Source organism: Crocuta crocuta, unplaced genomic scaffold (assembly GCF_008692635.1).
Source record: "Crocuta crocuta isolate KB4526 unplaced genomic scaffold, BGI_CrCroc_1.0 scaffold89, whole genome shotgun sequence".
Lineage (NCBI taxonomy): Eukaryota > Metazoa > Chordata > Mammalia > Carnivora > Hyaenidae > Crocuta > Crocuta crocuta.
The window spans coordinates 5341252-5368168 of record NW_027551559.1 but is presented as its reverse complement, the minus strand read 5'-3'; positions in this window follow the sequence as shown (position 1 = coordinate 5368168).

Genomic DNA, 26917 nt, shown 5'->3' with positions numbered 1-26917 from the left:
GACAGGGAGCTTCATGACAGGGAGCTTCCCTTTACTTATGGCAAGTTTAGTGTGGTAGATTGAATTCTTGGTCGCAATGCTTCACTCTTGGGAATGGCCTCACAATAGATCGAGTGCACTTCCACACTCCTTGACTTTGGGCTTGGCCATGTAACTCGCTTTGGCAGTAGCTCTGATGCAGTGGAGGTTGGATTGTACTTGTGTGGTCAACCTCACCCTCTTGGGTTCCAGAGATCTGCTGTGAGAAGAATGCACACACCCTCGGCAGCCGTTGCCCCTTCAGCCTTGACCCCAGAATGAGAGTCATGTCACAGACCAGCGGCTAGGACAGAATCTGGTCCAAGGAAGATCAGACCTATGTGCAGTGAAGTTGAACCTTATCTCAGCCTGGATCTTAAAACCAAGAACGTGAAGTCCAGCCTTCCATGGCCAAGGTGAAAACAACTCATGGGTCCATGAACATGAGAATAAAGAATTCTTTTAAGCCACTGAAATAGGGACGGTTTGTTAACCAGTGCAATTGTGCACATACTTGGTTAAAATACCCAGAAAATCATTAAAAATGTATTTTGTCTAGGGCACAGATCTGTTAGCAAGGGAAGAGACTTTCTGTTACCTTTCCTGCAATGATGTATGTCTGCTCCTTCATTAATATAACAACCAGTTTAGCGGGAAAAGCCATGACCTACACATCAAACTGTAATAAACTGCTTATTAATAATTTGCATAATTACATGTACAGAAAATTATAAATAACACAGAACATGGATGCAGTATGTTTCTGGTATTGACCACCATCCAGTTCAGCCTGACTGGGTGTCACATGTGGTCACATGTTATCTTTGGTCTTGATGACAATCACACTACATTCTGCAAAGACCAGGATTCTCACGACAGAGTGCATTGTGATGAGTATGAGTCAGTTTCAGTAATTCAGCTACCCCTGTCAGAGACTGATGTAGGAATGGACATTTGACCTAGTTCTTGCCTATGACACAGTAACTATCATTTGCTAGTACCAGGCACCGTGCTGATGACATTTCATGGATTTCCTTTCCAAAGCAACTCTTTGAGATTGGCACTAATCTTATCCCATTGTCATGAGTTCTATAACAGTAAATGGCAGAGATAGGAGATAAGCCTAGGTTACTTTCAGGATCTGCACTGATAATCGTGACCTTTTTTTGCTCTCTCCATTCCTTCATTCACTGAAGCAGCAAACACACCCATACAGATGCTGCCTGCACTGTACCTGCAGCGGAAATAAAGGCGAGAATAAAACCCAAAGTCCCCATCTTCCCGAAACTTACATTTTAGAGAGAAAAATGGGTTAAAGAGCAGACAAGTTGTGTGTATGATATAAAAATGGATGAGAGAGAGAAACGGGGGGTGATGAGTTGGAGTTCATCTTAAATAGGATTGTCAAGAGAGATTTCTGACTTCAGTTGATGCCATTTGAGTAAAGGTTAGAGTAAGAGAGTGAGCCTTGTCAAAACTTTAAGGCAGAACATTATAGAGATACACTGTGCTGTTTGCTTCCTAGCATCAGATGATATCCTTAATTACAGAGACATTTGAACCCTGCATATACCACTACTGTATACTTTGTTTTCTCTATCATTTTTGATGCACCTGGTGACTGCACACAGTTCTCTTTAAGTATGCGGCCAATTCCTGTACTGTGACTGCTGGTTGACGTGTTGCAAGCTGCCGTGACTTCTTGGAGAAGATTGCCTTCCTGTCTGAGGCATGATTTGAAAGCTCTTGGGTCCTTTTTATTCCAAGTCTGAAACGAATGCCAGAAAGAAAATGCACATTCATTTTTTTTTTTTTTTGCTTAAAATTCTAGGCCCTCTGTTCAACCACTTTTGTGAATTATCTCCCTTATTCCTCATAAGCACCCTATGATACATCTAGTATGAAAACTGAGATTTGGCTGTTTCCTCTCACCATTAGACAGGACTCCAGCCATACAGCAGTATGGCATCGCCTGTCTTTGGCTTTTTTTCTTGTGGTGTCCATGCCTGCTCCGTGGATTTTAAGGATGGTTGGCACACCTATTATGGATATATTTTAGAATGCTGTGAAGCAGACATGCTTAGGAAAGATTTTGGTTCAGGAGGAGATTATTTTGGTACAATCAGTACGTATCTCCACCACTCTTAGTGTACACGGATGGAAACTGCCTGGAAGAATTAGTGTATTGAGGATGCCAAGTTTACAAAGAGCATGGTGGTAGCAGGAAGAAAGCCTGGGCAAACAGCTTTATAGGTCTTTCTATGGAACACAAGGCAGAGGAAAAGGCATTCTTCCCAGGAAATCATCCTTGTGCTGTTGGTGTGTTCTAGAAGATCACATCCAGGGATAAAATATCAGCATTTTGTTTTCTTGTGGGTTACCTTCTGAGCTAAGATTTTTCTTCATAATTTTCTTAAGGCCATGTAATTTTCTTCAAATTTCTTTTATTTCTCCCAGTTACAGTCTCATTAAGTTTTGTGACAGCACTAGTTGTTTTTATCCTTTAAAAAAGTGTGTGTGTGTTTTAAAATATTTCTTTGTTATCAATGTTTGTATTTGGGGAGAATACTTTTTTATCATCATGACCATTATTATTATCATTTGAAATGGCCACATAGACATGTAACTGGCAAGCCCCATAAACAGCAGTGTCTTCTTTTATCTAATGTTAAAATAGCAGGTTTGGCTTCTTATTCTCTTTGCTGACTTCATAGAGATGTTTGAGCATACAATAAATTCATTTAGCATGGATAGGTGGATATATGTGCTATCACAGAATCATCTTATCCAGTAAATTGCTTCATTTAAAATAAAGACTTAATTGTACTTCCTTTACTTAATTGACCTTGATAACTAACTCACGGTAATGGTAAATGATAGAGGTGTTGATAGTGATTAAGTTTAAGATATTGATCAATTTAGAACAACTTCATTCAGTTTCATGTGATGGTAAGAGAGAGCCTCACACTTGGAATCAGGTGGCCTATATTCATATGCTGGCATGAAAATGCTCACTCCTTTGGGGCATTGGACAGGAGTATTTTTTTCAATTCTGTAGGTATCAACATTCTCATTTGTGAAATAAATTCTTAGCCTTTTTTTTTTTCTAGCACCACTGACCCAGAGGCCAGCTTTTCCTGAAGGTGATGCTGCCTCACTTAGTGACTCAATAGTCACTCAATCACACCCACCTCTTTCCAAAAATCTTTCGAGGACATTGTTGAAAGGTGGATGAGAAATTAGTACCATAGGTTGTCTTCAGGGAGAGAAATGTCAAGACTGGCAGATAAGAGTAGAAGAGAAATTTTTCAGTGCTTCCCATAAACCTTATCAATTTTGTCCATCTAAATGTATTACCTATTATGGCAAATAAATAAAAAGCAAAATTATAAATAAGGAAATTGACCTAAGAGGGGAAAAAAACCTTCTGTTGTGTTCTATTCTATGGGTACAGTGACCATAAAAACACTTTACCAAAGCCCTAAGGGAAGAAAAAAATTATTAGATTTTTCATTTTTTTCCCCTTACTTCTCTCCAGGAGGAAGAAAGGCTAATGAGTAACACAATAGCCAGAAGGAAGACTAGAAAAGTTGATTAATACATATTAAACCTCTCAGCGTTGGAGACTGGCATTTATTCAATATTTATTTGATCTGTATTTTGTATTTCAGCCCAGAACACTGATAACTCTACAGCTAACACTTGGGATACTAACATTTTCTGCACACACACTTGGCAAAGAGGTCCCGTAAAGCCTTTACTTCCTCAGGTGTTTCTGCACTTTAACTGAACAGTTACTTCATGCCAGGCACTGTTCTACCTTCTGTTGGCAAAGACATTTGAAAACATTTATTTATTTTTACGAAGGCTTAAGGCATAAAATGATAGAATTTGTCTTCAGTTCCTGGGAAGCAAAATCCAACTCAACATGAACTTTTTGATTGCTTTGAGGGAACAGACACATTTTAAAGCATTTTGTATGTTTTTGACAAGTAATCACGATTTTTTTCAAAGCATTTTGGAGGAAAGTGGTGTTTGTGTCGTCTTTACTGGAGTTAACAGATGGTGGTGCATAGTATCTACTCTAGTCATTATTTATTCTGGCACATAAGCATGGAAATGTTTTGTTTTCTTAATGCTATTTAATCTGTAATGATACAGAAGTGCATGCATAAGAGTTATATTTTAAAATGCACTTTAATTCTGGAAAAAATATCTTTCATTATAGACTGTTACACATATGCTTATGGAAGTGTAAAGAGAAAAAAAGTTATAGTACGTGAATTCTATTCCATGAAATTTTCTTAATTACCTATACTGAGATTTAAAATTAAAAAAAAAAAAAACAACTTTGTTATGACATATAAGTTGAACTCTGTAGGTTTCTACCTAGACCCTGTGTAATCTCGACTTCCCACTGTTCTGAAAACCCAAACCCACCCCACCTTTGGGAGAGAGAAAAAAAAAAGGAGTGACATCTACTTCAGACCCGGACAAGATAAAGTGAATCTTTATCTTTTAAAGAGTAGATGATCATAGGTTTATAATTTAGATAAGATTTTTAAAGTATGATTTAAAAATGGGTATTTAGTGAGAAAATCTTAATGAATGCTGACTCTTCTTTTCTGACCTTGGCTATCACCCCTGCCCAGCTGGAGATTCTCATTTTAATGAGGCAATATTGTATTTCTGAGCAGCAGGCCCTGCTTTGAAATAGTTCTGTTCTCTTCCGAAAGCTCAAAGCTGCTTTCATGCAAGTGCTATTTATTAAGAAATTATTCCTTCAAATGAAGACCAAAAGAAAAAAAAAGTTGCATAAGGGGCTCAGCATTGAGAAAGTTTAATTTTAAAAGAAAAACCCCTCCCCGTCCCCATCCTTCCTGGATGTCCTGACTTTAAGGCCTCTCCATTAGCGGTAATCATTGTTCCATACTTTATGCCTAGTCACCATTTAGTTTTTCTGAATCTCAAATTTGCATTTCATAAAGATAACAAGCAAAGGGCACCTCTGGCTTTCTGAATAATTAATCAAACTTTCCAGTGGTTTATTTCAAAAGGCCAGGAGGGAATAAGTATTCACAATAAAAATGGAAGAGTAGGCATGAAGCTTACTGAGCTCTCTGTTATTCAGACACTTTAACGGATCACCTAAACTTGGAGGTTTATGTAACCATAACCCAAACCCAAACCCTCACCCTAACTCCTAACCCTTAACTCCTAACCCCTAACCCCTAACCCAAACCCAAACCCTTACCCTAACCCCTAACCCTCAACTCCTAACCCCTAACCTGAACCCAAACCTTTACCCTAATCCCTAACCCTTAACCCCCAATCCCTAACCTGAACCCAAACCCTTACCCCAATCCCTACCCCCTACCTCCTAACCCGAACCCAAACACTTACCCTAAGCCTAAATTCTGTTGCATGGTTTCAAGCTAGAATTACAGCTTTGTATCTGCTTAACAGAAGTATGGTTTAAGTGTTCATTTTATAGTATAATATTCTATTGATCATATACAAATGGCTGGTTCAAAGAATGGCCCCAACAAATATGGCATGAGACCATTGAGGTTCCTACTCTACTTTGGCACTACACATTATACTTATTTTTAGACTCTGGAAACAAATAAATTATACACTATTTTTGAAACTTCTACAAGAGCAAACACTATTAAATATACTACATGTATTAAAAAATTCAGTTCTGGGGTGCCTGGGTGGCTCAGTCGATTAAGTGTTTGACTTCTGCTCAGGTCATGATTTCGAGGCTCACAAGTGTGAGCCCCCATCGGATCCTGGAGCCTGCTTCAGAGTCTGTGTCTCCCTCTCTCTCTGCTCCCCTTGCCCTCGTTGACTCTCTCTCTCTTTCTGTCTCTCTGTCTCTATGTCTCTCTCTCAAAAATAAACAAACATTAAAAAAATTTGATTCCATTCTAACTTTGAAACATCCTTGAACTATCTTTGTTGAATTGTCCCTACCCCTTTCTCAATGTAAGGGTGATAGAAATGAAAATTAAGTGGTTTAATTCTCCTTGTTGGAAATAAGATGTCTCCCCCTCTTTTCTTAGATCATTTACATAAGAAATCATGCAACTGCAAGTCCTTTCTCTGTCTCTTGAAAAGTATGTGAATCTTTTTAGAAGCTAAGTAGGTTTCTTACCAGCTCTCTGAAGCTGGACTGTCTTTCTTAAGGACCTGGGAGCCATCTCTTGGATGCAATCATCTAGGAAGAGACATGCCTACCTCTCAGTTTCAGAGCTGGGGTAGAAAGCAAGTTGGTGAACACCTCACCCCCAGTGGCAAAAACTGCCTCCTATCAGAAGGAAATGAATAAATTATTTTTCCTCTACAGTTAACGAACATAGCCAGCCACCCCCATTATCAAGTATATTTAGGATGAATTGTGTGTGACAAATGGTACTGTCCACTTGAAGACTAATTATTGTTTCTCTTGAGAACAAATATGTCCTTGGTTGTGTCTGCTTGGTGATATAAAATGGTGAGATTCTTTCTTTGCAGCCTCTTAGCAGATTACCTATGATGTACATCACGTTCTGGCCTGACACTAATTCTGTAATAAAACTTTTCTTTCTATGACCTTTATGAAGAGGGTTTTTGTGTAGGTTGGTGGGAGATTTTGTTTTTAATTAGGTTTTCCCGACATTAAAAATAACACTCACCCCAAGACTTTCTGTCTCTGACCCCCCATATACAATTACACAACCCCCACAGTAATAACCTGCCATAAACCTGGGTAACAAGGGAGGCAGAAGCTCAACTATTGAGCCCCTCACTCTAGGGTGGTAACGTTTATTATCCCTCATGCTCCTGTGACGGGGCAGAAAGAGTGAGGATAAGTAAGCGAGTGTATCCCACCCTGAGAATATTATGCACGTGTGGTCATGACTTGTCCTGATATATACTAGATGTTGGTGGCAAGATTTGCTCCTTCTTTCTGTTTCTGGGACACTAACATGGAGCACAGCTACCCACAACCACAAGAAATGAGTTAAATATGTATGATTTTATGTACCCACTTTCTTCTGTTGTTAACTTTTTCCTTCCATGTAACACAATGTTCCCATTTGTTGTCAGTGGCAGTAATAATAATAAAAAGATAAAACAGAGAACCCCAAAAGTTTTTTCCCTCCCTCACCATTATTTTGGTAAATGTACCCCCCTTTCCCATATTGTGTGAAATTCAAACGAAAGTATTCGGTGTGCACCTTCAGGATAAGGATGGTTACTGACTTTGAACCAAAGGTGACAATGTCCCCTGCTAGGTAACCTGGCCGTGTCAGGGTGTGCTATCCAGGGAGTTTGTGTCACCAAGAATGGAAGGGAGGGAAATCTTACAAGTCGTTATTTTATGAAGTCTTAGAAAAGCCAGCTTAGCCATTAAGCACAGTGAGGGGCTATTTTCCTTTATTCTGTGCCCGATTTGTTTTCTTTCTGTTTCTTTTCACGGAAGTCAATAGCTTGATAGCTCCTTCTTTGGATTCAATTTTAAAGAACCTGTGTCTGCTTTTCAACATTTTAAGCCGACCTCAATTATTAAAGCAGATGCTGACCACTCAGAAACTGTCAGATGGAAACCACTTAAAGAAAAACTGCTCACCCCATGGCGAGCCCAAGTCCTCCAGAGATGGAAATTTCTGGAACAATGTCTGGCACTAGCCGCTAATGTGTGCTATTAAAATACTAAATAAAAATCATCTGTTTCTCTTTGGTTTAAATTTCACATATCATCAATTCACAGATGAGGCTTGTTCTGAAATGCATAGTGAGCTAGGAACATTTAGGAAGAAATACTTTATCCAGAGAATTCAGTTATCTGTCATTTGGCTTTCAAAATACCAGGGTCATAATAAATCTTAGTGTACATACTCTTAGAAGAAACGGCTCTTTGGAACTCTCCTACCTTTACAGAACCATCTGGTTTTGATTTTCCCATAGAATCTCAATAGAAAAAGAAACCTGAATGCTGTATCAAATCTGAGCCAATCTGCACTCAAACCTATGAGAGATGGTACAGAGGGCTTTGTTCGGTCCCTTAAAAATAATAGAAAAATGGTTATAAACCCATTCGAGCTCAAAACTACTTCTCAGCAATGTTACATGCAGATGTTTCCATACGGAAGCCTTGCTTTAGTGTTGCGATTTCACTTTGGAATAAATTTATCAGAGATCATCTCTGATGAAATGATGAGGTCTAATTTAGACCTTTCGACAACAGGTTTAAAATTAGTTTTGTTGCTAAGTTCTCAATTGTATTCTGATCTAATGAGAAGCTGAGAGAATAAAGTGCTGGTACATCTGCCCCTTCTTCTTCCCAGGGCCAGAGCTCATGTGACGGAAACTCCATTCTGCTGGAAGATCAACGTGCCCCTTTGTCAATAGTTGTGAATTCTTTCATCCATTCCACAAGTCAGCCAGGAATGTGGGTCCCATGTCCTGTACTAGCTCAGGGGGTGAGGATGAAGCAATGGTGTAGGCACTGTTGACCTTGACAGTCTAGGGAAGCACAGAGAAGCAGAGTAGTGGGAGGGCCCAGGGGAAGGGTACGTGGGAGATCCTGCACAGGGTCAGGGGGAAAAAACAGGTAATAAAGTTACAGCGTACTTGTCAAGCAGAGAGGAGCAGAGGGGGAGAGGCAGGAGCAGCATATTCCCTAGAGAAGGAACTCCCCACATTCAGGAGACAGTAAGGAGGGCTCCTTGCAGGGAATAGAGGCTGTACAAGGGTTAATAGTCAGTCAGAAGTTGAGGCTTCTGGGTGGCTCAGTCAGTTAGCCAATCGACTTTGGCTCAGGTCGTGATCTCACAGTTTGTGGGTTCAAGCCCTGTGTCAGGCTCTGTGCTGACAGCTGGGAGCCTGGAGCCTGCTTCCCCTATTGACATGAGTGTTCATGCTCTCTCTCTCTCTCAAAAATAAATAAACATTTAAAAAAATGAAAAATAATCAGTAGGAAATAGGCAAAGGCAAGACCAGAAAGGCATTATGTGACATCATAACCTTTATGTCCACGTGATGATTTTTTTCTCTCGGCGTTTTGCAAATAACTATATAAGTGTATTCACTTTAGTAATATGCCCTGTTCACAGATGATGATGAATAGTGATAACATAAATCTTTTAAAATGTCTATCATCTTTAGGACACTCTGTGTGTATACTACACACATATACAATTAAATCCTCACAGCTAATATTGGCACGAGTCAATATATATGCATATATGTCTTACATTGTGCATAGAAATATTACAAACACTAAATGAATACAAATTTCTTTTTCGTTTAAACCAGATGTAAGAAACTTGCTGTTTGTAAATTTGAGATGACAACACTCTTTTTTTTTTTTTTCTTTTGCCTTTTTGGAAAAGCAAGTTCTGCGGCTGAGTTCTAATTGGGAAACACCATTCATTTCATCTGAGGGCTTCTGATCCATCTCAAGTCCATTTTCATAGCCACTGACCTTTGATAGTGCAGCAAGCCAGACTTAACAGAAGTGACATCGAGGAAGTCTCTGAGCCTGATTTGTCATCCCCTGGCTCTTCCTAGGCAATATCTGATGGCCAGCCCCCCTGACGTGCAGGACCTGGTGGTGATGTCCAGTCCTGGCCACCCATTTGCACCAGCTGGGGGGCTTTTAATATAACATCGAAGGCAAGAGAGAAAAAGCAAAAGTTTTTTCCTTTTTTTTGAGAATGATGTTCTGGGAACAGAAATACAGCAATTTGGGGAGACCAGTTAGCAAATGTAACCTCATGCTCTGCCATTTATCATTTCTGGCCTGTGGAATCAAGTCTGTTTTAGAAATACTGGCAGATGGAGTTCTTGAATGATGATTTACTTAAGCCAAGACCTAGAAGAAATTTTTAAAGGCATGGAAGCTAATAGCTTATGTATTGACCTATAGAATATTGGATCAATGGAATTCACAGCAAATTCACACCAAGCTTGCAAAACCACATTGTACTAAACAAGATTCATCAATCTCAGTGTCTTGTTTTAACATTTTTCATCTCGGGGCTTCTGGGTGGCTCAGTTGGCTAAACTTCCGACTCTTGGTTTCAGCTTACATCCTGATCTCAAGATTTCGTGAGTTTTGAGTCCCACATCGGGCTCTCCATGGACAGTGTGGAGCCTGTTTAGGGATTCTCTCTCTCTCTCCCTCTGTCTGCCCCTTCTCCATTCACAGAGAGAGACTCTCTGTCTCTATCTCAAAAAAATAAGCTTAAAAAGTTGTTTTTTTTTTTGATTAAAAAAATAAGCTTTTCATCTCTTGGGGCCCCTGGGTGCCTCAGTTGGTTAAGTGTCCTATTCTTGATTTTGGCTCATGTCATGATCCCGGGGTCATGGGATCAAGCCCTATGTTGGGTTCAGTTTGGAGAGTGGTGAAGCCTGCTTGCGATTTTCTCAATCTCTCTCTCCTTGTCTCCCCAGCTCATGGCCTGTCTCTCTCTCACAGAATAATTATGTTTTCATCTCTCATCATTAAGCTGGCCTTTAATGAATAGCCTGAAATAACTTAGAGTCATAGAGATTTGTAAATAATTAAAAAAGAAAAAAAAACTCAGTTCTTTCCAAAGCTGTATCCCAACTACTTATTTCTGATTTTTTAAAACAGATCATCTTGGTCATGCCAACTGTGAGTAAATTCATTGATTCATTTCAAGAATTAAAAAAAATCAGAGGACAATATCACAACGACTGAGCAGATTAGTGATATGGTTTTTAGAACTGGATTTTAGAACTGGATATTAATAAATAATCAACCACTGATAAATTTTGCATTGGCTTGCTAAAACATTAGATTTTACTTGAGTAACTATTTGAAATCAAGGGGGAGAAAGGATTTTGATTAAGATGTCAGAAATTAAAGTTTAAGACCGTTTATTAATTCTACAAATGATCTCCCTTTCTCTTTGAAGTCATGGTGAAGAAGGACACAGTCAATGACAATCCTTTACTGTTTCAATAATCTTTTACAACCTCCAGAGGCTGGAAGGGCCAGTGCAGATTCAAGTGCTAAGCCAATGCATTTTTAACATTCTTCAGCTGGGACTGTGACAATTAGGATGCAGTCAGCTGCAGGTAACACCAACCCAACAAACAGTGGCTGAAACCTAAAGATACGTTGCTTAGCTCACCAGAAGCTAACGGCATGTGGTCCCTATGGTATTAACTCTTCCATGGTGACAGGGCTGTCACTGGTGGTCAGCGTCTCCATGATTCTCTGGCTCTCCCGGTCACGGATCCAAAATGGCTGCCATGAAGCTAAGCACCTTTCTTATGTAAACATGTAGGGCAGGAAGCACATGGTTGGGGGCTGAGAGAGTCTGCCAGTGACTGGGATGGACCACGAGTCTCCCTGGCCTCTGTGGTTGGCGGCCGGCCAGGCAGGAAGGTGTGGGAAAACCTGGTGTCCGCCGTTCCTACAATGCATTCGTATGGAGAATTCCGGAAGGAGGCACACTCTGAAGAACATTGAGACACACAGCTATGGTGTGAATGGAAACAGCAAGTGGATCCCGAGAACTGTTAAATTAAAAGCGTTTCATGATTCCCTCTTTCTTATCTGCTCTCCCTCCTGCTCGAATGTCTTACTCCTTCACCCTCAGAGCACACAATCCTGCTTTTGAAGGATGTTTGATGATTTTTTTCTGTCCCCAATATTTCCTGATTTCCTTTAATGTTTGTTGGAGAAGCTTTGATATTATGTGGATGAGGTCTCATACAAGAGAGGCTGGATCTCCATCCATGTACCCAAGTCAGCATATCCAGGGGAGGCTGCCAGAGGCATGGCTCTGGGTGTGCAAAGGCCAGGTGGCAGGCTTAGCCAGCCCTGAATCGGAGCAACAGATTAGGTGTATCATTTGGGAGGAGAAAATGCATAAGTTCCTCTTGACTGAGGAGATTAATTTTTAGTGCTCCATCACCTTATTTTAGGACTTCAGTACCTCTTTCCGAGATCATTGTCACAGTCTCTTCACCAGTGGCTCTCACCCATCCTTCCTGCCTTCACGTGATATTGCAAACACCTACCGAAATAACGTAAGACCAATAATTATCAGATACCTTAAAAGGCCTCCAATGTCTACAAGATGAAGTCAAACCTTCTTTTCTGGCATTGCTATGCTTTTCCACGCTTTGGCTCCAATACGCAATTTCAACCTTAGCTCCCATCAGCCTTAGCTCCAGGCCAGCTGGCCTCACCATTGCCTTCCTGTCACCTGTCATTGTCCATCTGTTCCTCTGTCTTAGTTCCTGGAATAATAGCCACCATGGCTGTATGGAGAAATCCTTCCCATCGCATCCCAGTGGGAAACTGCCTTTTTTTCTACGTCCAACAAGCACTTCCATTTTTCAGAGAATAATATCCTAATTCTGGTTTGGGGGATGCTCAGCCCCACCTGTTTACCACTTGGAGGATGATCAGTCTTGGGGAGGCTGCTACCCTGGCAGCAGGTGGGGCCCCAGACAGACTTGGGGTCTCTCCCAGGTGTCGGTTCCGCATCTGGCACCAGGGACAGACGGGGTCTCCCCACTGAGGTGAACCGCCCCAGTGGCAGGTGCCCTGACGTGACTCTGTTGACTTTCCTTTCATAGCAGAAGAATGAGCCCAGCCTCTGGCCATCTCCTGGCTCACCACCTTTCTGAGCTGGCAGTTCATTCTATGAGCTGTCTCCCCCTCTTCCCACGTGTCAGCTTCTCTTTATCACACTTATTAGCCAGAGTAGCTTTTCCTTTCATGTAAGCAAAGGCTGTGATCCCCATCTCCAGGCTGAGTGCTAGGTCACTTCTTAGAGAACTTTCCTTACAATTCTGGGCAGACATGACTTCCCACTCTGCATGGTGTTTTCCTTGCATGGCTACTTCTGCTTCCTCATTGTGGCGCTTACTTGTGCATTTTATTCTCGTTTTCTGGCAACGATGTGACATGCATCTGTCAAAGATGGAAGCCACGTCTCAGTGACTTCTGATCCACAGCACCTGTTACCACCATTGTGGCTCCGGAGCTCATGGCAGAAGGATGAACACAGACAGCTTTTGCCAGACCTGCACTTCGATACATTTCCTCAGGAGCTTACTTATATCCTGCAAGTGCCATGCCTTCACGAAGTATACATGTCAGGATGTCCATGGCTGCTGCAATGAATTACCACAACTTAGTGGCTTAAAACAACACACAATACAGGGCTGAGGTCACGAGTCAGAAATCAGCATCCCTGGGCTAAAGGCAGTGTGTCAGTAAGGCTGTTTTTTTCTAGAAGCTGGAGGGGGAAAATCATTTCCCTGAATGCTCAGCCTTGGTGGCTGTATTCTCTGTAGCATGACCCCTTCTTCACTTCACTCCAACTTCTTGCTCAGTCACTGTCTCCTTCTTTGTTTTCTGACCTCCTTGTCCCCCTTTGACAAGGAGCCTCATGATTGTGTTGGGCCCACCTGAGAATCCAAACTAATCTCTGTATCCCAAGATCTTTCACTTAATCCCACCAGCCAAGCTCCTTTTAACATATAAGCTCCTATTCACAAGTTTAGGACTCAATGAACAGGACCCAGTGACCTTTGAGGACAGCATTCAGCTGCCCCGTGTGGAGGACTGGGGCCAGAGGGATGACATGCAGGGGAGGAGAAGGAGTCTGGGATTCAGGGAAAAGTAGACAGAAACCAAAAGCAGGCTACTAGAACTCACCACACACTTTCACTTACACTCCTTCGATAAGCGCTTGGTAGCATGGCCACGGCATCCCCACAAAGTGAGGGCTCTCGTTATTATTCTTTTACTGATGTCAAAACTCAGTCACAAAGGGCGTAATTCACGTGCCTGAGATCACGGAGCCCGCACTCCACATGGCTTCAAAGTGAGTGACTTCTTCTCTGGTGAGTTTTCAGTACTTGTCCTTCTGTTCTGCAAATTATCAAATTCTCTGTCAATAGGGCGAGATCCCTCATGAGCAGAGAGCCTGCTATTTCTTTTGTAATCCTGTTGCCTGACCCATGTGTGCCCATTCATATCGTAAGAAGTGGTTTTCATGCTGCTCTCAGGAAGACCACTCCTTCTCTCCAAAACAAGGGCTTCCCAACCACCCCACTGTGCAAAAGCCAGATATTAAGGCTGGGGTTATGGCTGCCATCTTGGACCTTGAGGCTTGGAACCAAACCCTTGGGCTATAAGGCATCAAACATGAAGGAAAGTGATGGCAAATTTGCTCCACCAGTCCAAGATCACCTGTTTAGTGGCATTTATATGTGAGAGAAATTGCTGTCTTTTTAAAGTCATTTAATTTGGGTCCTCTCTTCCTGGAAGAGAAGCCCTATCCTAACTGTCATGGAGGATAAGTTAGACTAGGTGGGTGGGTGATGAAGGAAGCAGAAACTAGGCTGTGAGGTGCTTTTTCATTATCTGGAAGAGTTTTTATTTTAACAGACTACCGATAATATTTTCATAATGGGCTCAGAATCAGAGCTTGATGAGATGATTCAGGGCTGATAACTTTGGAGCCACTTGAGAAGATGGGTAGCCACGTTGGTCATGGGGCTGAGGAGGTGCTGGTGCAGTGGTGCGAGTGAGAGATGTGAGGGCTGGGGCCCCCACAGCGTTCATGTGGAGTGAGGACACGGTCCAGAATCCAGTAATTTCTGAGGTAGAAACACAGGACTGAGAGAAGTAAAAGAGAAAGGACAGTCAGCTGTGAAGGTGAGGTTCACACTGCAGTCAGGGGCCAGCGAGGGTTCAGCAGTGTAGGCATGAGCGACTGGTTTTGGGCAGAGACAGTTTGGGGAAGGTCACTGAAAAGACACAAACTCTGATTGATGGGTGAGCTGGACCCGGGCACTGGGAAGCTCTTCTCCCCTGCCCCCATCCTTGGAACGTGGGTTCCGCTTGCCTTTCCTGCNCCTGCTATTTCTTTTGTAATCCTGTTGCCTGACCCATGTGTGCCCATTCATATCGTAAGAAGTGGTTTTCATGCTGCTCTCAGGAAGACCACTCCTTCTCTCCAAAACAAGGGCTTCCCAACCACCCCACTGTGCAAAAGCCAGATATTAAGGCTGGGGTTATGGCCGCCATCTTGGACCTTGAGGCTTGGAACCAAAGGTTCCTAGAGGCTGCTCCAAGTTCACAGCCTTGAGGTAATGATGCGGCCTTGAGAACACCTGTACAGCACACGTGACTGAATCCAGTTGAGACCTCTTCATAAATGTTTAGGGTTTGGGCTGCCCAAGGTAAGCCTCACCCGTCGGTTCCCTTTGCTTATGAAAACTGCTGCCTCCCATCCTGGAGGATCCGCCTCTTGCGCTCTGAGTACGGGGCCTGATTTCACATTGTGCCCAGGAAAGCCTGCTGGGAACTGACAGATGGAGAGGGACAGTGTAGCTCAGTGGCCCCTGAGATACAAGGATTTCCCCAGGGTTGTGGCGAGTGTCTTTGGTTCAAGAACCCAAAGATTTCCAGAACCTTGGTCAGGGCTGGTTCACATTTGGGTTGGGGCTTGGCCTGCAGGTAAAATTCCCATAGCTTGTGGGTCTGTACAGGCTTGATGACTCGTAAGTATAAAATGCTTTTGTGTGTTTCTTTGTGTATCTCGAAAATAACGATAATCGACAATGCTTTTGATGGAACACGAGTAAAAGAGGCTTTGCTCAAAACCATATAATCTATAGGAAATGGACTTTTAAAATCCACTTTGAAATGAATATTTAAAATGTGTGTGCATAACTGTATAAGACTGTATTTTAAGTTCTCTGCAATGGTTCTCATAATTGTTGCTCGGAGGCTTAGGTAGGTTATGCATTTACCAACACTTCTAGAGGAATCTACAGTCCAAAGCGCTATTTAAATTCTAAGTTGATATGTTTAAAAAAAAATCAGTACACATAACTATGTCAGCATTAAGAAGGAGTTTAGGAATGAAAAGTGACCACCTTGATGGGAAAGAAAGTATCTGTTGGGGGACCTGTGTGGCTCAGTTGGTTTAGCATCTGACTCTTGATTTTGGCTCAGGTCATGATCTCATGGTTCATGGGATCAAGCCCCAAGATGGGCTCTGTGCTGACAGTGAGAAGTCTCCTTGGGATTCTCTCTCTCCCTCTTTCTGCCCCTCCCCCATGTATGCTCACACACACACCCTCTCTCTCTCCCTCAAAATAAATAAATAATCTTTTTTTTTAAAAAAAAGAAAAGATATGTTACCTGCCGAGTCTCACCTCTTCATAAATTATCAGGCCAAACTCCCGGATTTTTTATTCAGTTTTTGATTTGTGCCTCCTATGGCATCCTGTAATAGGATTCTCACAGAGGGTCATGATGTTGAGGTTTTTCTTTCCAGAAAGTAATGTTATTCCCGCTGGCACCACTCAGCTAGGTTCGTACCCGCAGCACAGAGCCCTGAATGTCACGTGGCATAGTTTTTCATACATTTTCTACTTCTTTGTCTCCCATATATGGTGACACGTATAAACATGCAGTGCGATTAAGCGGTCTCATGTGACAAGGTCTTGAGTGCTGTTGTCAGGTACGCGCATAGCGAGGTCACCTTGAGGGTTTTTTTTCTCCTCTCTTATTTTCCTCTCCTTACGGAGGGACCCCTACCACAGTCCTTTGCTGCTTTCATGAGTTCATAAGAAAGGACGTGAAGCCATGCTTCCTTAGGCACCAGTTCTCCAACAAGGTGCTCAGGAACAGTTCGAAGAAGCACGTGTTCAGAGCAGTGAGCTTCCCTGGGGTGCAGTCAGCATGTCGGGGGTTGGACACTTCTCTCCTTTTATTGCCTGTAGGGTAGAAGGCACCAGGAGCAAAGTCTGAATGTGTGTTCTGATCCTGGAAGCATCTTTACAGACTTATTAGGCCCTTAAAGTTTCCATATATAGCAATGCAATACAAAGAAATACCTATTCTCTTGATGATAGTACTGACAAACAGAATAGGCAATCTCTCAAGTTCTTCCTGGAGTAACAGTGCATGTCTCCAGACCTTGCTCGTAGGGTACCTTAGTGGTAAATGACTTAGCCAAATATGTCCAATATCTGGTCCCTTTCTTCCCCATTATCGCCTTATGTCTGCCAGTGAAAACAGGTGTCACAAGCTTGCCAGACATCGGTGGACAAAACAATGGGGAGAAAGCAAAGTGCCCTGCAAGACATCAGCTATGAAGTTTCCACTGCGGACCCTGTGTCAGACAGCATTCTGGGCACTTCCCATGTGCTTTATTTTCACCACAGTCCAGCCAAGTGAGGGTGAGTGAATCTTTTTTACAGACAGAGGCAGGATGAGATAATTGGCAAAGGCACATTCTGAGTCAACAGCCTCCCCCATATGGCATTGCATCTAAATGAGAATGGGGTGCTGAGGAATTAAGTGGCTAGTGGATATGGTGCCATCACTATTGAATTATATGTAAATATTCATTTAACCCTCTCTCTCCTCGACTTGGGTCCCATTGTGAATTTCTTTTTACCTCTTTGTACCCCACACGGAGTACGAGCTCTGGGACCCAGAGAGGCGCAAGCCATATTTAAGAATGAATGAGTGTATGTGAGTTTTCAATTCTCCAAACACCTCTACTGAGAAGATTGCCTCATATAACAACCTCTATCATGGAACGAGTCAAAATCTGTTTGCTCTTCTGTCCTGCACTGATTCACTCTTGTTTTCTTAACGCCACATTGCAGTTGACTGTTCCATCTCCTTTATTCCAAGGGGCCTGCCTTCCCATCTTGACTTAACACTTGCTATAGCATTTGGGAGAGAAGAGGGTGTCCCGCATCGGCTTCCGAGCCAGCCAATTGTCTGCAGAATCTTGGGTATCTGTTTCATGACTGGTCCCAACCCTCTTTGAAAGGCTGTGGGCCACCACCATCTCTGTGGGAGGTCATGTAATCTTCAGACCTCGGTCTCCCTTGTGTGATGTGATCTCTTGAAATCACACACGGACACCCCCTGACATTCCAGGTGGGCATGCACGCATCAGGCCCTGTTGAACTCTTCTTGCCCTTTTGGGATCCAGTGTCCAAAGGGTGATTGGTAGTAAAACAGACATGGTTTCTATGGACAAGAAAACTGACCATGAGAAAAGAAAAAGAAAAAAAAAAAAAGGAGCCTTTCCCCAAGAAGAGGAGATGGCCCACCCTCCCAAGATGAGGATTCGTCAGGAGACAGACAGTTATCTTCTTATTCTTCCTCTACTTTCAGGTCCTGGTGGGAAAAACCAGCAGCCACCTCTGAATAAGTAGCCCATGCCTGTCTGTCACAAGGAGCAATGCTAACCCTAGAACGTGACATTGAGTGCTGTTAGTTTGGGATTCAGATTTCAGCTTGCTTACTGCCAATTTATTGATCTTCCAATAAAGAAGATGGTTGTTTCTACCAACCATCTTTGCCAATGTTATTGGAAAATACAGAAAGATTTCTCAAGCTAAAGAGAATAAGTAATGCCAAGAGGTGGTAATAACTGACATTTTAGACACAAAAGACTGAAATCAACCCAAATGCTAATTTGGGATTGATTCATCCTGAGTTCTGTTCTATACAAACAGGTGAATTATATGCAATGTATCATGTAAGCCACTTGCTGGAAGAACCCGGGAGGAGCCCACAGTGGGTGTAAGGTGGTTACACACTTACACTGGAGAAACCTATTACTGAACTACATAACTGTAACATTTTCAGTGTGAGAATGGGATTCTTCCCATTTGGAAATTCTGTATTTCTTACAACTCTGTACTTTTTGCTTTCAATATTCTTCAGGGATCACATTTGCTCTTCAGAATGCCCAGCTTGTTCAGAGGTTAGTAAGGTCCAAATGCTTTAGGTGTTTTTTTAAAATTCCTTAACTTCCCTGCCCCTTTTCTTAAGTGCTCCTATAGTATAGCATCCTTAAGCAACCAGGTTAATGAGGTACTTTGCCCATGTGGATTACCTGTATTGTAAGGAGCAATTCTCTCACCTTGGTGGGGTTAATGCCCCCCACAGTGAAACAGGGTAATTGTCGAAGAGACCACCAAACGACGAATAGAAGCGAGGCAAGATTTTATTTGTGGCTGGGCCAAACCTGGTCTCCTGATCTTATGGAGAAATGCAGAGAATGGCCCTGAACAAAGGCGGCGGTGAGCTTATATGGATCTCAGTAAGGCGGAATATGTCACTATTTAGTTAACCAATTACATTCTACAGCATACCATGGTAATCAATTGCGTTGTGACACTCAGATGTTAGTTTTGGCAGAGACCTATCAATTGTAAGTTCTTTGTCTTGAGATGACCAACCGTAATTAGACATTTGAGAAGCCGTGGGGTAGTGACTACGTGATAGACTACCAGGGTAGAATGGTGACTGGTGTCCTGTAACCTTACGTACAGAGTGTGGGTGCGGTCAGCCAGAACAGGGAAGTACAAGCTTGCCAAGTGGATTTACAGAAGCAGAGATAGCATGTTAGTATTTAACCAGGCTTGAGGTTAACCTACAACACACAGGAAATGTAGGGGTGCTAGCGGAGATCGGCTTCTGCTAGACCTAGCTAGTGTTAAAGCAACTTGTGAGGTCTTCTCTGGTTTTGTTTCTGTGTTTCTTCAAAGGTTATCTGGCACCCGCATAGCCTGAGTGAGCTCCCAAGTTCTCCTTAAATCCTTGCCAGGGCATCCTGGGGCCAGGGCAACCTGGGGTCATGGCATCCTGGGGTCAGGGCACACCTGGGGAGCCCGGGACCTTAGCAGTGCACAGGGCTGCACGTACAGTAGGACCTCAGGCTGGCCTCATCAATGGCTGCTGCTTTTGTCTTGAGTTGTAACGATGTTTAAAGAAGGGACTCTGCCTTCTCATTTCGCGGATTCTGTAGCTGGTTCTGCCTGGAGACCATTCTGGAATTCCGATGTCCCCCACACATCCATGATACTTTGTTGGAAGGACAACGTGTGGCCCACACCGGTAACTGACCAGGCACCGTACCCGCTGGCTTAGTACACACATACACACACACACACACACACACACACACACACACAGTCACCGGTTCATTCTCCCCTTATCCCTCTCCTTCCCGCCTGCACGCTGGGCCCACCAGGCATGCTAGTGAGCTCCCCGCTGATTCAAAATAAATAAATCAAATGCTCTATGTTCAGGCTGCTCTGCAGACACAGAAGTGAAGGGAGCCAGTGGCCACACAGACCTTAGGGGGAAATAGGAGGAGAAGCAGCTCTAGCTTCTGAAAGTGCTGATGTCTCCTCCTCAGTCCATTTAGGAATATCCCCTCTGTGCCATCTCTGCTTTGACGCGGTTTCTCTTTTTCTCTAGTCACCCTCTTCCATCTCCCCTTGCTCTCGGCTTCTGGGTAAAAAGTGGCCCCTTTCAGATGCCAGGGGAAGGGACTGCATGCTCCCCATCGTCATTCGTCTTTTGTAAATGGGGCTTTGGGCATCTGCAGCTGGGGTGCTTGGTTAGACTCCCTCACATTCTGCAGACGCATCCTGCGAAAATGCTCACTTATCCCTGGGGCTTCCGTATCCTTGGGACAGAGACCCTTGGGTTGGAACTCCCACCTGGGACTAGAAACTATTTTCAATTTGGTTCTGAGACCCGACCCCACGTGGCTATTGCGTCTTGGTCGAGATATACTCCCTTCAGCACAGGCCTTGACAAAGTGCTCACTTCTGACCTGGTGTATAGTTATGACCTATTTATATCAACCCCAGAGGAAGCATCTCGGGTTTGGATTATGTTGGTGCTCATGGAAGGAAATCTGAACCAAAGAACATGCCTTTTTGCAGATTCATATCATAATATTCAAGGTGGAAACACGCTGTCTCCATGCTCTGATTTAAATATGTGCAGAGTTCATGGGTTCGAGCCCAACATTGGGCTCTGTGCGATGGCTCAGAGCCTGGAGCCTGCTTCGGATTCTGTGTCTCCCCCCACCCCCTGCTTCTTTCCCGCTAAGTCTCTGTCTCTCTCTGTCTCTCAATGGTAAGTAAACATAAAAATAAAATTTAAGTGTGGCACAGAGAATGGGTGCCTCCCAAAGAAACTCCATATTCTTTCCTTGACATTTAAAACTCTGTGCGATCATCTCAGATTGTCTGATTTCTGACAAAGTAGACTGCTTCAGCTCCAGTAATGAGTCCTTCATTTATAGTGATTAATTTTTAATGCTGAAGATGAATATAAGGATGCGTTTAAACATTTGCCAGGAGCTAAGAAAAATAATTGAAAATAATTGATTGAAAAATCTGTAGAGACACTCATTTCAGAGCCAGACCCTGTGGCAGACACGTGGCCACTGATCGGAGGTGTGGATTGGTTCTGACGTGGGCTGGATTGTCACAGTGAGACGGGCTTTGAAGGGCAGTAAAATCCTGCGCCCAGAAATCTGTTACAGAGGGGAGCTGTGGAGGTCACTGGTTTCTTACCTTAACATTTCCACAGTTACCTGCTTAACTATGTTTTCCTGTGAAGAGTATATATATATTTTTTTAAGAGTGAGATACGATGGAATACTACATGGCAATGAGAAAGAATGAAATCTGGCCATGTGTAGCAACATGGATGGACCTTGAGGGTGTTATGCTGAGCGAAATAAGACAGGCAGAGAAGGACAAATATCATATGTTTGCACGTATAGGAGGATTAGGAAGAACTTAACGGAGGACCATGGGGGAGAAGAAGGGGGGAAATGGTGGGGGAGAGGGAGGGAGGCAAACCATGAGAGACTCTTGAATGCTGAGAACAAACTGAAGACTGATGGGTGTTGGGGGGAGGGAGGAGATGGGCATGGAGGAGGGCACTTGTGGGGATGAGCACTGGGTGTTATATGGAAACCAATTTGACAATAAACTATTTGTAAAAAAAAAAAAAAAGAGTGAGATATATATAACTCCATGGCCAAGATACATGACTACCTTAGGAAAAAAAAAACACGCAACAGTGTGTGAAGTTTGGTTTTATGTTTGTAACAATTTGGAAAGAAAATAAAATCACATAGATTTCTAGTCTCATGAAATATTTTTCAGAGCAGAGCCATTAGAACCCAAGTGGCGGTTAATTTTCTGAAGCGACGTGACTTGGGGGTTTTTATTAATTATAGGCTTTTGAACTATCTGGACTTGTCATTATTAGCACAGGTAACATTTTTATTTACATCAGTATGGTCTTGGCTATGCCGATGTAGCCCTAACGTCTCCAGGACTTCATACAGCAAAAACATGCTCCTCAGTCCCCAAACATATTCCATGTGGATTGGCAGAAACTCTTGGCTCTCATCACGAAATTCTGCCATCCAGACCACGTGGCCCCTCAGCCCAGTGGAGGAGGGAGGCTACGACCAGGGCAGGCTCTCCACTACAAAGCCAGGAGGCAGTGAGGAGGTATGACCCTCCTGCTCAGCTTTCATTGGTCAGTGCCCGTTTCAGGACCCTGCCCATCTGTAAGGAGGGCTGAGAATTATAAATGTCCTTTAAATCACCTCCATCCTTAGAGGCATCACTATGTCAGTTACATCGATATTGTTTCTGAGGCTACAAAGGATGGCATAAAAATGTTTCCCAGGAGGGGTGCCTGGGTGGCTCAGTCAGTCAAGCATCTGACTTCGGCTCAGGTCATGATCTCACGGTTTGTGGGTTCGAGCCTCGCGCGTCATGCTCTGGGCTGACAGCTTGGAGCCTGGAGCCTGCTTCGGATTCCGTGTCTCTTTCTCTGCCCCTCCCCTAATGACACTCTGCCTGTCTCTCTCAGAAATAAATGAAAACATTAAAAACTTTTGTAAAACTGTTTCCCAGGAGCCGCTCTGATAGCTGGCATTTGCTGCCTATGTCTACGCAACTCTTTCTGGTGCTGTGTCCTGTTTACCTATTTCGGTGAGGACATCTCCATTTCATGTATGACTCTTCCTGGCTACAAAATGGCGGCCACCTCTCTTGGGATCACATTCTTATGCTACTACATTAAAAGGTAGGTTGAAAGATACTTACTTACTATTTCCTATCTGCATACTAATAGAGGTTAGGTTCAACTGTATGCATTTAAAAACAAAATTTCACAGTGGCTTGAATACCCAGGAAGAAAAGTATCAGGTTGTTGGGAGCAGGGATGTTCTTACAGTTGTATGACTCTACCTGAGTCTAAGATTTCTTCCGTTATGATGCTCTGCTGTCTCTAAGGGGTTGCCCTGATTTGCATGGTCCACGCTGGTCACTTGAGGCTCAGTAGTTCCATCGGGTTTCATACAAGCAGGGAGAAGAAAAGAGACTAATAAAAAAAGAACTAGGTCTGTACGTGCTGTCTTTTGAGGAAGATTCCCAGGAGCTTGCATGGTCTTCTTTGCTTACTTACCAGTTTCCAGAACCCTGTGATATCATCCTACCTAGTTGGAAATACATTTCTATAACTACACAATAGTGTTTGTGCAGGCTGCTTAAAAACACTGTTTCTATTTCCTGTTTTCTTTTTTTTTTAATTTTTTTTAATGTTTTATTTATTTCTAGGAGAGAGAGAGAGACAGCGTGAGCAAGGGAGGGTCAGAGAGAGAGGGAGTCACAGACTCTGAAACAGGCTCCAGGCTCTGAGCTGGCTGTCAGCACAGAACCCGACGCGGGGCTCGAACCCACGAACCGCGAGATCATGACCTAAGCGAAAGTCAGACGCTTAACCGACTAAGCCACCCAGGCGCCCCTCTATTTCCTGTTTTCAAACATCAAGCTGGCCTTTAACTAGAGAATTGTTGTGACGTGGTGAAGCTGATTCCAGAATTGTACCTCTGTGTTTCTGCAGGATTCTTTAAAACAATTTTGTTTTAATGTTTATTTTTGAGAGAGAGAGAAAGAGAGAGACAGAGTACAAGAGCCCTACTCAGGGCTCGAACCCACGAACCGTGAGATCATGACTTGAGCTGAAGTCGAATGCTTAACCAACTGAGCCACCCAGGCGCCCCATGTTTCTGCAGGATTTCTAATACTAACACTTACTAACAAATACAGCTTTTGAAATAGAAATTCTCAAGATTTTCAATGATGAAGAATATAAAAATTAACTCTTTTTTTTTAGGCAAACAAAGATCTTGCAATATCTAAAGCTCTGCTAAATGTTGCGAACAGAAGAATATCTCAAATGCCATGTAGAGTGATCTCACTCAAGGTCACATTGCGTCCTTTGTGTATCTAGTCATACATGCTGCTCTCAGTAGTAACATATTAAAGGGTAATAATGAGATACTAGCTCATAATACACTCATTAATAATAGTACTTTTCACAGAAGATGAAGCTGTTTAAATAAATGACTCCAGTAATGTTTAAAGAAATCCCATGTACAGCCAAAGCAGTCACCTCTAGAATCTTCTGATAAATCACAGTCATATCAACTAAACGTTTACTGAATATTGTGACGACAGCATCAATATACAGATAACAAATGCCAATGGTAAAAACGCTCTGGTTCATTGGCTTAATGTCTCCAGTAACCTCTTTTTTTTTTTTTTTTTTTTAGCTTTCAATGTCAGGGGAGTTGGAATCAGCCTTCCAAGATATGTGTCAGAGACTTGCTTTTCTTCTGGACTTTTCACCTAATTCCACCGAGGAGCAAAGGAGGTAAAGAAACAAAAAGCTGACAGAAGTCTGACATTATGTGCATGCTAGTTTTTAAAGGTTTGAGCCCAATAAAATCTAGTTACTGATTGGAGGTCCTGGATCATAATGATTTTCCAGGCATGCATTTCTGAAAGGATGAGGACAATTTTTTTTCATGTTCACTTTCAAAACAAAATGACACATAACAGAGAATGATTTATCTGATAGAGTTAAACTGTCCCCATCCGGTTTTATTTTCAATCATGAAAAAAAAAAAAGAAATTTAATGTAGGTAGGTCATTCCTCTGAGATGTTTCCATCGGTTTGCACTGAATAGAATTTAGACAATTTAGAGGGCAGTTGAATGCGATGATAGTTACAAACTGAACCTTGAAAAACTAATAATATTTTTTAAGTTTATTTATTTTGAGAGAAAGGGTGGGCAGGGGTCGCTGGGGTCCTGCTTAAGGCCGTGAGCGCAGCGAATCTCTGGTGCACAGCTGACTGGCATGTGTGCTGCACCTTTTTCTCTTCTTGGAAATGATGTGTTTCCTGATCCCTTGACTAAAATAAATCTACTTTGCTCTTTGCCAATGTATTCACAAAAGGCCACAGAGGGTCATNAGAGAGAGAGAGAGAGAGAGAGAGAGAGAGAATCTCAAGCAGGCTCCACACTGTCAGTGCAGAGCCCAATGAGGGGCTCCATCTCACCAACTGTGAGATCACGACCTGAGCCAAAATTAAGAGTCTGACGCTTAACCGACTGAATCATCCAGGTGTCCCAAGGAACTAATAATTATCAGTTGGAATAAGAGAAGCTTATCAGGAGGGTTTACTGGCTGATACCCAGGGACAGGCTCCATGAGCGCAGGAGGGTGGTGGAGGCAGAAGACCATCCTTTTGAAATTCCCCCGAAAGCAGCGGTGGGCAACTGCTGGCCATCGGTAGCCGCTAATCACATTCGGGGAGCAGCGGACGGTTGTCTGTGTAGTTGACGTACCAGACAGCACGGCTGCTTGCTAATTAATCGCAATGTCACCAAAGGTGGCTGAAGAGAAATCATCTGTCTCTTCATAATGATGTGGCTCAGAGGCACCGATGGGACACGTTTGGGGTCATCACTGTCTGACCGCATGGGCTGAGCATAGGGAAGGGGTTTCTGACGCAGTATGTAAGCCAGACGTGCCCCTCAGCGGACGCCTCTCTGAAAGCGCGTTTTGTTGGGAGTTGCCGTGTGTCAAACCCACCCAGGCACGAAGTAGATGATGAGGAAAATAACTGGGGGCCCAGACAGGTATGGTCATAGCCAATTTAGTATAAATTATGAGAAAATGCAAATGCTAAATTCCTGCAGTTGAACTTTATAAATAATAAAACTTTATTCACCAAAGACTGTAATTTTTTTCTTTTATTTTAGGGAGTGAGAGAGAGCACACAAGCAGGGGAGGGGCAGAGAGACAGAGAGAGAGAGAGAGAATCTTAAGTAAGCCGCATGCCCAGTGCAGAGCACGAGGTGGGGGCCAATCCCACCACCTTGGGGTCATGACCTGAGCAGAAATCAAGAATCCAGAGCTCAACAGGCTGAGCCACCCCGGGGCCCCCCCTTAAAAGGCTGTAATTTAAAAATACGTCTAGTTTAGGGCGCCTGGGTGGCTCACTGGGTTTGCTGACTGACTTAGGCACGGGTCATGATCTCACATTTCATGGGTTCAGCATCGGGCTCTGTGCTGACAGCTCAGACCTTGGAACCTGCTTCGATTCTGCGTCTCCCTCTCTCTGTGCCCCTCCCCCACTCATGCTCTCTCTCTGTCTCTCAAAAATTTTGAATAAAAATATAAAAAATAAAAATTTTGAATAAAAATAAGTCTATTTCATATTTAAACCAGTTAAGGGANGACTCGGGAAACCTCGATGGACGCCCGGACTTCTTGGAAACCTCCTCCCCGCCCCCACCGCCTCCGACCACGACGTTGCCTCAAGGGTTTGTCTGCAACACTGGTCAGCTGTGTAGACAAGGACGCAGAGCGCCGAGCAGGGTCGTTCACGTGTCACCGACATCTCCGACCCTCCCTAACATCCAGCAGGGGCTCCCCTCCACCCGGATCCGAGGGCACAGGGGTCACAGCCGCCCCCCCCCCCGCGGGTCCTGCCGTGTTGTCCCCGAGCTGGAGGCGCCCCGCCCTGGGTCCCGGGTTCACAGATCTCCGCCTCCGGGGTCCCGGCACCTCGTCCAGAGTCACCGGCGGCGGGATTTCTCTTTCCCGTGAACTTGAACCCGCGTCATCGGCCGGCGCGGGCGCAACAGAACAGAGACGAGGCGGGGGGGGCGGGGGAGGGGCGGGGCGG